Source organism: Doryrhamphus excisus, linkage group LG7 (assembly GCF_037039965.1).
Source record: "Doryrhamphus excisus strain RoL-2023G ecotype Guam linkage group LG7, RoL_Dexc_Guam_v1.1, whole genome shotgun sequence".
NCBI lineage: Eukaryota > Metazoa > Chordata > Actinopteri > Syngnathiformes > Syngnathidae > Doryrhamphus > Doryrhamphus excisus.
The window spans coordinates 10,743,036-10,757,498 of record NC_136363.1 but is presented as its reverse complement, the minus strand read 5'-3'; positions in this window follow the sequence as shown (position 1 = coordinate 10,757,498).

The window sequence follows — 14,463 nt, the reverse complement described above, 5'->3', positions numbered from 1 at the left end:
AGCTGCTGGAAATTGACAGAAAGGTATGTTTTTTTTCCAGGAAAAAATTAGATGAAGCATGCAGCAGGAAGCGGGTGTGTTTGTGTATGAATAATTTGGAATGGTCCTTTCAGTCTATTGCATCACTCTAATCAGGCATCACAAGGGGAGACTAACGACATGAAGGTTTAGTCTCCGGTCAGTGGGCGATTCTCCTTGAAACACACACACACACACACACACATTTCTCTCAAACAACTCGTCAACACTGTGACATATCACGCGGCAGCCGCCCGACACCTGCAATCACGGGCCGCTCGCAAGTCTTTTTAATCGGGCCGCCTGGAAGACTTCCCTGTCAACACAGACGAACGTGACCTAAATCCAGAAAGGGAGAGGCAGGGAAGGTGATGACCTGGCGGACTGAGCTATCAAGTCATGCCAGGGATGGAATCCAAACTTATTTTTGGATTCATTAGAGTTTGGGAAGCATCTCCTAGTATGTAAATGGACGAGAAGGCGAGAAGTTGAAAATGGAAGAAAACATGTCGGTGGCCATCATGCTGTTGGGCGGGTGCAAGGCGGATGAAGGTATTTAGGGCTCGAGCACTGACCAGTGCGAAAGCCCTATTGTAATCCTAATGTTTATTATTATTATTATTATTATTATTATGCGAACTGAGCGCGATTTTGAGGGCCTTAACATGCCCGAAAACTTTTGGCGAGCGCATCAGGTCTGGCAAAAAATGTTATATTTTATGGGTTTCAAATATAATGTTGGGCGGCACGGCAGTCTAGTGGTTAGCGCAGCTAGGAGACCAGGGTTCAATTCCACCCTCGGCCATCTCTGTTTGCATGTTCTCCCCGTGCATGCATGGGTTTTCTCCGGGTACTCCGGTTTCCTCCCACATTCCAAAAACATGCTAGGTTAATTGGCGACTTAAAATTGTCCATAGGTATGAATGTGAGTGTGAATGGTTGTTTGTCTATATGTGCCCTGTGATTGGCTAGCGACCAGTCCAGGGTGTACCCCGCCTCTCACCCGAAGACAGCTGGGATAGGCTCCAGCACCCCCGCGACCATTGTGAGGAAAAAGCAGTAGAAAATGAATGAATGAAATATAATGTTCCAAAATTGACTCTCTAGCGTAGCGTAGAAATTTAAAAAAAATTAGCCCCCACCACCAGTTTCACCGATCGTCACAAAACTTGGTGGATACATCTATCATGACAAGACGCACCAAAAAGTCTCAAGAACCCATATTGCAAAAAGAACAGGAAGTTGGCCATTTTTGATGGCGGCGGCGATTTTCGGGCCAGAAGTAGGGGTCGTAGGCATCGCAAATTTTTTTATGGCGGTTTGGGGCATCGGACGTGACCGCATACCCGCCTTGCCACCGGTGTCGCCCCCTCCTGGCAGAAAATTGTAAGTGCCGTAACTCCCTTACGCCTTATCTGATCACCCCGGCTTCTTGTACGGCATGTCCACGCGCCCGTCCACTCGCGCACAAATCAAACATAGTTTTATGACTTATTTTGTAGTGTGGAATGTAAGAAAAGACTTCATCAAGTGACGTTACTCAAACAGTACCTTGTTACTCAAACAGTACCTTGTTACTCAAACAGTACCTTGTTACTCAAGCAGTATTTTGTTACTCAAACAGTACCTTGTTACTCAAGCAGTATTTTGTTACTCAAACAGCACCTTGTTACTCAAACAGCACCTTGTTACTCAAACAGTACCTTGTTACTCAAACAGTACCTTGTTACTCAAACAGCACCTTGTTACTCAAACAGCACCTTGCTACTCAAACGGTATTTTGTTACTCAAACAGTACCTTGCTACTCAAACAGTACCTTGCTACTCAAACAGTACCTTGCTACTCAAACAGTACCTTGCTACTCGAACAGTATCTTGTTACTCAAACAGTACCTTGTTACTCAAACAGTACCTTGTTACTCAAACAGTACCTTGTTACTCGAACAGTGCCTTGTTACTCGAACAGTGCCTTGTTACTCAAACAGTACCTTGTTACTCAAACAGTACCTTGTTACTCAAACAGTACCTTGTTACTCAAACAGTATCTTGTTACTCGAACAGTATTTTGTTACTCAAACAGTGCCTTGTTACTCAAACAGTACCTTGTTACTCAAACAGTACCTTGTTACTCAAACAGTACCTTGTTACTCAAACAGTACCTTGTTACTCAAACAGTACCAGGCTTGGCTTGTCATCATGCACAATAAACTGGCCTTTCTTTCCTGTTAGGACTTTTTGCCAACCAGTGATCTGGACAGCGTTGGTTGTTTGAGGGAGACAGGGGTTTGTTTCTTAGCCTCGGGGTTCTTGCAAAAATCCTCATGCTGTTTTTGTGATGCCGCTTCAAATACTCGAGAAGGTTGGTGGTATGAAACTTCCGAGGTTCTGTGCCACCGCAGGAAACGTGTGCATGTTTTGCTCTCAGCTGCTATGTCTTTTTCCGACGAATAATGCCGCCACGCGATCAACATTACTCCTGCTATGTAATAGCGATGTGCGATACCACGATAGACTTCTATAAGGATGGAGGAAGAGTCCAGTAGCAGGGTTAAGCTTGTGTTAATGAGAACTATTGCATGTCTCCGACTATTTCTTCCATCAGTCGTATGCATGTGTTGTGCAACTCTGTACTAAGTGTGGTTGTGTGTATTGTGAAGGCCAGTGGCAGCATTAGGCCTATTTGAGGGAGGCTTCATGGTGCTTAATGTTCTTAATAAGAATTTCATATTTTTATTGATTTTTTTACAAAAAAATATTTATATATTAATAATATAATATTTATATAATAGGGCAAAAGCAGGCTAACACCCGCCTACTACTAGTAGTAGTAGTAATAATCATAAGAAGAATAATGATGATAGTAATAATAATTAATATTAATAATATAATAATGATTATTATATAATTGATCACTGTCCACTGGACAGAATGGTTGCAGAGCTTGAGCAGTGTTTTAGCAGTGTAGATTGTGTGTACTTGTGTAAATTTAATGGTGGAGTATCTCTACTAAATTTGTCCAAAAGTGGGAAAGTTATATCCCGGTTATTGTTCCTTATTTGTTTTTTGAATTTCCTAATGTCTACTACATTCATTCATATCATGTGCATCTCCAGGGGGCTAAGCCCCCCCTGTCCTCAGAACCTAGTGACGCCCCTGGTGAAGGCATCCTTGAGAAGCAATTAGACTGACAATGCACCGACCGGGCTGTTAGACTGAATGTAAAAGTGTCATAATAATAACAATAATAACACGTATGGCCTTAACATCCCCACTGGATTTTACATCATTTCATATCAGAATCTCCATGACTGTTAATAATAATAGCATAATGGGTTTTGACAGTCTTTGAACCTCGCACCCCTCAAGTCTGCAACAAAGCGTTGGACCCGCTGAAGCGGCAACAAGAGAGCGGCGGAGACTTTAATCAGGCATGAAGAGTTCAAACCAAGAAACATCGGTCCGTCCTTGTCTTGTCCTTGACGAGGTGCCAAAGAAGAAGGTGCTCAAAAGACGCTGCCAATGTTGTGTTGAATATACAAATGAGGACACGGAATTATCAACGCCAGTTCTCCGCTTCTGTTTTTCATCACCTTGCCTGCACATCCTGCATAACATTAAAAGACTGAAAGGATTACAAAGGGTGTTGTGATTCAGCAACGCTACCCGACCTAATACAAAATACATGAAACCTCTGGAAAAACAAGCCGCGAGCAATATTTAATAGAAAATACAAAAAAAAAAATAGAAGGCTTCTGCAAGGTTGTGACAATATCCTATTGGTCTCTGTGCTCCTATCTAGACTAGATGAGTCAAATCCAAGAGTTTCCCCCCCCCCCCAAGTTGAATCCAATTATTAAAAGAAAGTTACCCCATTTCACAATCTAGTTCGAGGCTGATTCAGAATAAGTTTCCAGATCTGGTTTTCCATTGTCATGGTTCTACAGGGGTACTGAACTATTTTTTGCTTGGACTCTGGCTCTAAAAGCTTGCTTACCTTTCAACTTCATTGACACATTTTTTGTAAACATAAGAGTAAGAGCAGCCTTGAATTTAGTCAACAAATTATGGATGAAAATATTTAGCACACCGACCATAACATCTATCAAACAATGCAGTAGAGCAGTGATTATCAACCACTGTGCCGCGGCACACTAGCGTACCTTGAGAAACTGTCAGGTGTGCCGTGAGGAATTATCCAATATCACTTTTCATAATTAACATTGATTAATCTTCATTTACAAATATTATGTCAATAGCCATGAATATATGGACCCAAATATTCCAATTGCATTTGGTTTATTTGCTCAAACGGAAAGAATTGAACAGGGATGGAATATTCCTTTAACCAATCCAATTCAGGTACCTTGTACCTGCTCAAACGGAAAGTTGTCAGGGTGCCGCCTTCTTCGTGGTGTTTTTCTTCTTCTGTTGTTTATTGGCGGTTGGCAAGCAGCTTTCGTGTGCATTAGCGCCATCTGTGGAACAGAATCTAAACCCTTCTATAAGCCATTCACAAGTCCAGTTTTATTAAAAAAGAAAATATATATCTATATAAAACATGTCCTGAGTTTAATTATAAAATATTAGCAAGATTGAATTTGATCTTTTCCTGTTTAAACGAAATTTCAAGATTGGACGAAGGAAAAACTGGCAATACGGAGTTATTCCAACAAGTGAAAGGAAAACTCGGGGAAGTCGATATCACATGATGTTGATGTTTACGTTTTACTGGGCATGCCCTATTGACTATTCTGGTTGATTTTCACGGCGCATGTAGACAAGAGATTGGAATATTCCTTTCTATGGATACCATTGTTTCCCGAAAGGTCATTCGGAAAGAGAAAACTGGTCATGATGGATGATGGACTGGACGATTAAAACTAAAATTTAATATTAAATTGCTCAGAAGGACTGTGTTTCCACCATATATACCGTACTCACTATAAATAAAAACATATACGTGAGTCATAAGCTAGGTTTATTCCTTTCATCAATACTTTTTATAATTATTTCTAGCATACAAATGTTCATTGCTAAACCAAAGAGTCTTGAGTTAACAGGAGTGCCGATCAGCATCCACTTCCGTATTATGCCCGGTGAGGGTTTGGCCGCCATGATGGTGAGCGGTATCCAGAAAGTATGCATTAAAAGCCGTGTCCTGGGCACACTGCTCTGCTATTCATTGCTCTAATAGACGGTCCAAAAGCAACGGCGGAGCTACGGGGACGGCCACCCATAGGTCGCACCTTGGCCACCCCAATGAAAAATGTCTGGCTCTGCTGACAGGAGATTAGTAAGGAATTTTGACATATTATTTAACATTATTTACTGATTGGGGGTGTAATTTTGCTGCGGTGTGTGAGACAGGCCTGGGAAGGCTTCATTAAACCCATCCAGAAGTGTATCATGAACTGACCCTCTTTGGGAACACATCCGTCTCTGGTGACTCGCCACTCCAGAGGATGGGAACGCTGCTATTCCCCAGCCTGCCGAGATGAGAGGCTTCTCTCATGTGAATGCAGCCAAGAGGAAAAAGATGTTTTGTGCATATGTGTGTGTGTGTGTGTGTGTGTCCCATTTCTTCCCGCCTTCTTTTCTTCTTTTTTTTTTCTACCAGAGCTTTCTCTGATCTGATCTGATGTGAAATCACAAATTGGCCCCTAGTCGCTGCCCCCTGTGTACATAACAGAACTCATTAAAGATAGGAGGGTTATTAAAAAGTGATGGAGCGAGGGAGGACTCTGACAAGAAAAACGGATTCTGTTTAATAAAAGAGACGGAGGAAGGAGAGCAACTCAAACTTGAGAGGGGGAAGGGGGGGAGGGGCGGCGTTGCCATGCGTTTACTATTCACTTTCACACAAGCACGGACATGCTAGGATATTCATATTCTCTGGCCTAAATATAAGTAGGACTGAGTACAAACTCTCTTAAAAACTCACCACTGACTCTGTGATGCTAAAAATAAATGATGTATCACTCCCCCCACTTAAGATAAAATATTTGTTAAATGACCCCATGCTCACGGAAATATACTTCACTTGGCTGCATGTTTATGTGAGTGCACTCAAAGAGCTTCGCTATTCTGCTTCATGGATGGTCATCTATATTTAAGCTGTTGTGACTGGGAACCCACACAAACTTGGCGTGTGGTAAAAAAAAAAAAATACAGCCACAAAAAAAAAAAAAAAATGAAGACGCCTTTTTCCTCAGAGGCACCTTCTCGTCCTGATATGTTGCAGAGAAAAGAACGGAGTGTCAAAATATGCCCCCCTACTGTGCTGCTGATGGGTTTTCAGACAAATACACCGCCAAATGGAACTATTATTGAAATGAACTTGAAATTTCTCACACAGCACCCACCGAATACCCACAAATGTACACACCTGACCAGCACAAGTCTGTCAAATTTGGCAAGCTTGGTTGAAAAACATGGGTCTCCTGCAGGTAAAAGGGTAAAATATGCACAAACATATACACATAACCACTTTAGAATCCACCTTCAGCAACATCACATCATGTCTGAAAAGCAATGGGGATGGAAGGTCTCCATCAAGGTCGATCGGTGCTGTGTTTTATCACGTCGGTTCGTTCTATATTCACTGATAAATGAAGGAAAATTAAACGCGAATGACCTCCTGGATGCAGTTTCATTTCATTGTATTCTTTTGACTGCAATCTGACTTATCCGCGAGGCAGCCGGTGCACGACGCTGGTAATACAGTCTTCATGTTAGGGGATTGAGATGGCAGACGGTGACCTTGGGAGTCAATAAATATGTGGTGGAGATAGCGGTTGAAAGGTTAATGACCGCGTAGGCTCATTACCTTGAGGACATTTTGACACAAGGAAATGCACACATGCATAAAAAAAAGAAGACTGCAGTAATTTCAGCAGACTTGCTTAGAATAGAATCCAGTGTCTTATATGATATTACTATATGATATGTATCGCTTCTTCATTCATGTACCTATATGTCACTGTTTAGCATACATTGTACAATTAGACAACTGGTATGTATACTTATCACATACTACAGTATTAATTGTCCCTGTACCCTAGAAAGCGCCCATGAATGATACGAGAAAAGGCCGAAATGATACTGTGTCAAAGCCCAGGGCAGTGATACTGATAAAATATAGAGTTTAACCATGTCCAGTATCAGCCCCCGTAGCTGTCCACTCAGAGCACGCTGCTCTGGTATCGTGCCCGTGAAACAACTAATCAGAGAACAGCGCACGAGTGCTTAGTGCCTAGTGCTTCTCCAATCACCAAAACCCAAACTTGATTAATGGAACTTTAATTGTCAGACATTGATAAGATAAGACGGTTGATAAAATATTATTGTTGAAATATTTTTGCAATTGTTGTGTTTACACTGTTTAGATATAATACATGTAATAAACTGAAAATTTTCTGGAAACAAAATGGTCTTTTCATTAAATAGTACGTGATAATAAGCTCATGATTAAATGGTATGTGACAATAAGATCATCACATGGTTTGTCTGGTATCAGGCCCAGTATCATGCCCCCGCATGCCAGTATCAGCCCACATCAGACACTTGGGGGCATGATACCTGGCCTGATACCAGACAAACCATGTGATAACCTATAAATACTCCTGTGCCTTATGTGGGGACTTTTTTCCTCAAAAAGACACCAGGGTGTAGGTATTGGTACATAAACCAAGCAGGTCAGAGCTTTTCTTCCTGTCACTCACAGACAACTTTGCTAACTTGCTAAAAGTTATTTCAACGTATTTCAAAACTCCGATACGAGATTTTTCACTAGAAAAAGCAAAGTCTTGGTCGGACTCCTAAAGACCAGCCTCTGCTTTGGGGTTTGCCACCACAACCTGCGCCCACCACTTTCCAAGCAGCTCTAGTCTGGATACCTACTCGAAGCCTTCCTGGTGAGATGTTCTGGACAAGTCCAGCCAAGAGGAAGACCCGGGGCAGAAACGGAAAATGCTGGAGGGGTTACACCAATATTTAATAAGAGAGGTGACCATTGAGCGGGAAGTCGAAGTTCTACTGAGACTGCCGCCCCCATGACACTGACATTTAGAAAGCAGGGTTGTCTTATATTTGGGTCGATGCGCCAATATTGTGGTTGTTTAGTTTTCCATGCTTCCATGAAAGCATCACTGAAGTCCAGGTCCATCAAAGATGCTCACAGACAGATGACAACAAAGTATTTATCTTCAAAGACTGCCGCTGCGATGGATTCCTATTCGACACAGGGGGTCAGGGTTAAGCTTTGTGCTTGACAGAGTGGAGACGAACGGTGATAAACACGACCGGGTTGGGTTTCCTCCTCGTCTCTCCCGTGGCCGCATGCAGCGTGGTGGCCACCATCTCAGTCTTAAATGCACCGCGTCCTTATGCTTTGACTGGCAGATTAGAGGTGTGTTTTGATGTCTTTGTCGTGGAGGCAGAAGGGCGGTGGAGTCAGGGGTACGCTTGTGTGCATTGTGTGTGTGAAGTGGAAGCAGGCTCCGAATGGAGGCACTTGTCTGGATAATGGAATGAAAGCCCTGCAAGCGTGGAGGAGCCTCCGTGCGGCCGCGGCCGCGGCTGCGCTCGCACACAAGCACACAAACAACCCCAGCCGCACCAGCTGTAATTTGTCATTTGGCTCGGAAGTGGGCCGTCAGCTCGGGGCTAACTCTTCAGCTTCGGGTGCCGTGATAATCTCTCCCTTTGAAGGCCGGCCAATCCAATCCCATGGCTGACATCGCCAAGACGGACTCTCACAATTCTGACCTTTATGTTGCGTCGGCTAATCTTTCTCTAGAAGAGATATTGGCAGCACGCTCAACAAGCTTACCCATCCTCCACGCGTCCACCCTCCCTATTCTATGCTGTCATCTTCTCGCGGAAACACCCAAGGCCTTCTCTACCCTCTCCGACTCACAATACTGGGTTTTGGATAAATGCAGGAAAAGTCACAAAGCCCTCCTTAGTCACTTGACATTTCCCAAAAACCTTGTGTTTCTGCCTTTGGCTTAATGTTCAAGGTGTGTCCAAATGACTCTCGTGCTCTGCTCTGTTCCCAAGGAGCTTATGAGCATGGTCGTTTAAGGCTTTTCCACACCTTCAAATGACTTGTTTTAAAAGGTCCAACTTGTACAATAGAGGAAACGCAAACTTGCACTGATGCGCTTCCTGGAATCTATCCCGTGTGACAGCGGGTGAGAGGCAGAGTGGAACTCACCCAGCATAGAATGCAACATCAACACAATACTACCGAGTCAGTTTACATGCACACAAAACTCTGATTATCATTCATTCATTCATTTCCTATGCTTATCCTCACGTGGGTTGAAGGGGGTGCTAGAGCCTATCCCAGCTGTCTTCGGGCAAGAGGCGGAGTACACTGGACTGGTCGCCAGCCAATCACAGGGCACAGGGCACAGACAAACAACCATTCACACTCACATTCATACCTATGGACAATTTGGAGTGGTCAATTAACCTAGCATGTTTTTGGAATGTGGGAGGAGAACGGAGTACCCGGAGAAAACCCACACAGAGATGGCCGAGGGTGGGATTGAACTCGGGTCTCCTAGCTGTGAGGTCTGCGCACTTTCTGGACTATAAGTCGCTCCAGAGTATAAGTCGCACAAGGCCAAAAATGCATAATTAGGTAGAAAAAAAACATACATAAGTCGCACTGGAGTATAAGTCGCATTTTGTATTATTTATAATTTATTATTTATAATTTATTTTACAAACTACTTAACCAAAATAAACATTACATCATCTTGGAAGGCAAGTTCTATCAATAAAAGAATAGAGAACAGGTTGAATCGGTGTGAGATATGCTAACACAATGCTTATTCAGTCAATTAACCTAGCATGTTTTTGGAATGTGGGAGGAAACCGGAGTCCCCGGAGAAAACCCACACATGCACGGCGAGAACATGCAAACTCCACACAGAGATGTCCGAGGGTGGAATCGAACCCTGGTCCTCCTAGCTGTGAGGTCTGCGCGCTAACCACTAGATTGCCGTGCCGCCCCATTAATAAACAAACAAACAAACAAATATATAAAGATAAATGGAGTTGTTTTCTCTTTGTGTAAATAGGTTGGAGGTACTTATACAGAACATGGAAGCTCCACACAGAGATGGCCAAGGGTGGGATTGAACTCGGGTCTCGTAGCTGTGAGGTCTGCACGCTAACCACTCGCCCGCCGCGCAGCCCCTGATGATTATCTGATATATAAAATCATCTGAGTTATTTGGTTTCCAGGTGATCATGTAAACACAATAATCGGATGCGCTTCATCGGATAACAGCCGTAACACACCTACGTACGTAGATTTCTCCACAATACTCCTGTTGTGTACAATAAACATATAACAATAAACAATAAAAATAGCATTACCGCAGCAGTCAGTGCCCACCCCCTTCCGGAGAGTGACCAAGGGACCCCTGAACACACCCGAACGCCACACCACAAGCGTTGCACCATATGCCCACATAACAAATCTGTCAAAGACTGAAGCATTGATAAAGACAAGCAAACCCGGTCTTCTTGACCAGTGTCATTTTATTTTGGCCCGTCAACCTCCCTGCCTCAATCTCCTTCATCCTCCCGAGACCAGACCAGACCCATACTGTGTGTGTGGCTCAACATGAGCTTGGGGACATCCAGACTCCTGCTATTTGGCTACACGGGCCCAATCAACGCTTAACTCCCACCCTGCTGAGAAGCAGCCGACTCCGAGGACTGGACTGGGTGTGATAGCAATATAAATAGCAACAGAGAATGTGGGGAAAGAAAGTAGGCAGGTCCTTAGTGAGAAACCTAAATTTACCCCGATGCTCTGTCAAGAGATCTGTGTCACATCAAAGCCCACAGATACATAAAATTTTAATGCGGGAGACCATTTTTAGGGATGTCTCCAGCAGAATCACTGTTGTACATGATGAAGGTAAAAGCAATAAATCAAATGTATCATGTTGAATTACACCCCTGGGTATATGTCTTTTTTTTCAATAATATTTAAAAATATTTCTCCATTTTATCACACTGTCCTTGCTGACTACGCCTACTCCTCTGTAGAATACAATCAATCCACAGCAGAGCAGTGATAAATGTGGCCTTTTAACCAATGACCACATTGTGATAAATAAGCGCATAAGCAGACAGATACAGCAAAGTCTGTCTTGACCGATACAATCTACAATGAAAATAGCATTATACTTGAACCACCCCAATCTCGACAGAGTTTGACTTTGGCATAATAACACCATACCATCTTTATGTTCCTTTCAGGGCTGTCAGAAATAGCACAATGGTAACAATGGTAACTCATTTATTTCATTAATTCTGTTCAATTTGTTTCAACACAAATGCAGCATGTCAAGCCACAGCTCTGTTATGACGGCATACGAGCCACAACAAATTCACACAGGTTAGGATAAGTTTTGCCTGTGTGTAGGAGCTATTTATTAGTGTGTTCCTAGGTTTCTAATATCTGTTGATTTATTTTTTGTTGTTGTTTTGTTTGGATTACTTGATAATATTTTCTTGTTAGTTATTTATTTGTTTATCATATTTTTGGGGGGGTTAATTAGTAGTTAATTTGTGGGTTTGTTTAATTGGATAACACCCTAGGCACCTGCAATATATTTAGGTAGGCAGTGCTCACAGGACCAGCATGCACCGGGGTGGGCCTATGGTTTTTGTACCAGGCAACAGGACACAAGGCCCCTGTTCCTTTTTTGTTTGTTTGCTTGCTTGGTAATAAAAGGAAATAAGAAGAAATGGAACAAGATTGTTTGGACAATGACTCTTTTGCCTTTGCCGTGGTGCATCAGTGGCCGTTTGATTATAGTTTAAGTTACGTTTATTTTTTGAAGGACAAATAGCCACTACACTGTGTAAACTGTATTTAGAGGTGAAAACAACATGAAACCCGAGAGCTGTCTATGAAAAAAGTAATTATGAATCTGCCAAACATTTATCCCTATATACTTTATATGTTACAATGCCAGTTCCTATGCTAATGACAGTGCTACACATACACTACCGCTCAAAAGTTTGGGATCACTTGGACATTTTTTGGCCAGTCTGAGATATGGCTTTTTCTTGGCAGTCCTGCCATGAAGTCCAGCATCGTGAAGTCGTTGCTTCATTGTTGATACTGACTCTGGTGTGACCCGGGTACTATTTAGTGCAGCTGCCAGGTGACGACCTGTGAGGCGTCTTTGTCTTAAACTACACACTCTCAGATATTTGTCTACAGTGCACCGTTTTTCTGTCCTTGTTAGACCCAGTTTGTGCTGCTCTCTGAAGGGAGTAGTTAACAGCATGGTAAGAGATTTTATTTTAGATTTTTAGATGGGTTTTCTAATAATCTATTAGCCTTATAAAATGATGAACTCGGATTAGCAGCCATACCAGGAGATTGATGCAGAGGACTGACAGTTGTTGATAGTCGGCCTCTATGCAAAAATGTACATCCTTCTTTGAAAATCATCTGATTCATTTTAATTGTTTGTGAAATGGAAAAAAATGCAGGAAAATTAGTTTTCAAAGACATTTGCAAGTGATCCCAAACTTTTGAGCGCTAGTGTGTGGATATTACAAGTATGACTATGACAACAAACCTAAAGCTATAATCAGGGAAAAAAGCCGAGAGAAATAAACAAATTCAAGCCTATTTGCGCAGCAATATGACAACACACATTTGGGTCACTTTTATAGTTGCACATGCAAAGTAGGTAATGAATAAGCAAAATAAGCAGCAGGGAAAGAAGAGCAGTTCTGCGGAAGCAGATTTAAGCAAATAAGTTGACACATGAGGGGTGAAACAGAGAGGCAGCCATATTAGAGTAAGCAACGCTGAGCAGTAGAAGCGGAAACAAGATTGTGAGCAGAAGGTCAAGCGAAATGATGACCGGAGAAAGTCCTGGTCCGGTCTGCTGTTGACTACCTGCATGCACACGCAACATTTGGACTTTTCACACAGGACTGGAGCCCACCAAAACAATGTTGATGCAATCAGAGCTAATTGTCCGCTAATGGCTCCCTTTCCACTTCCCTTCTCTAATTGGATGGAGCACCATCTGCGCACACACACTCAGACTCGCCGCTCGCGTCTCTTTCTCGTGGTGGAAAAACACCCACAACGGCCATCCGTTCAAGTCTTGAAAACACAGCAAATAAAAGCATAACAGTCAAACAGCCATAGTCGCTACTGCTCCAGTTAGAATGCTAACCATATTATCATTTGTTGCTATAAATGTCCCCGTGTTCGCCACTCAAATTCGCTGACAATCCCGTGACTGCACCATCTGATGGATCTCCCCTCCGCAACTTCCTTTTTAGCTGACCTATCTTTATTGCCCAGGAATCTACACTGTTGTTTCATAAATCAGATTTGTTTTTCCTTCGTCACCTTGCAGGAAATCTTTTTTTGTGTGTGTGTCCAAGGGCAGCCAAAAGGTGAAAGGGATACAGCAGCAACAGTGCTTTGAATGCGGCTGTTACCATGACAACCACCTTTACCTGAGCTCACCTCAATTGATGGGTTTTTCTCCCCATTGGATGTACAATAAGGCCTGGATAAAGTAGAAAGCCATGGTGGACAAGCAATACTGTATGCCCACAAAAATAAAAGAAGAGATGAATGGAAGTACATGTCAATATGAATGGAAGTACATCTACTTATTTTCTGATGGAAAAAGACGCGTTAGCTTTAAATATACAGTAGTCACTCGTTTGTCCCAGCTTCCAAAAATCAATCCCTAGTGGAATGTTTAGATTAACATTTCACCTCTCATCAAGTTCCTGCTCAAACAAACCCTAAACTTGAGCTGTCCTATCTAGTCTTTCAGCATGAAATGATGAAGATGTTGAATTTTGGTGCATGCTTTGAATGGGCAAATGTGGTGGACAAATATACAGTTTAAAAACTGAATGCCAGTAGTCCACACAGAAACCTTAACAAAAGCATCATTCACAGTCCTTAGGTAAGACCTGAACACACGTTCTAAAGATATAAAAACAGCTAAAAAAAAAAAAAAAAGAGGCAGCAAGGAATGCACATAATGGGACGCAACTATTTATAAAGCTTCTGAAAAACACTCTAAAAACCAACAACAACTCTCCGTTTGAATAATGTGAGCTGCATATTAAACAAGCTACAGCGACATTGTTATTATAGGTGTTTATGCCAAAGAACTACCTTTTGTGGCATACTGACACCTCGTCACAACACACAGGTTGTTTCAGCATGAGTATTTTTGTCTCAAATAAGTATTGTGGATGATGGGCAAAATTACACACAGAAATTAAACAAACAAAAAAGTGCAATTTCCCTTTAAGAACAGTAGAATGATCATAAACAATGCTATCAATGGGACATTTTTAATTGGGGGAGAACCAAAAAGCCAGGAAGGTCTTAGGTATTTACGGTTATTTACTCAG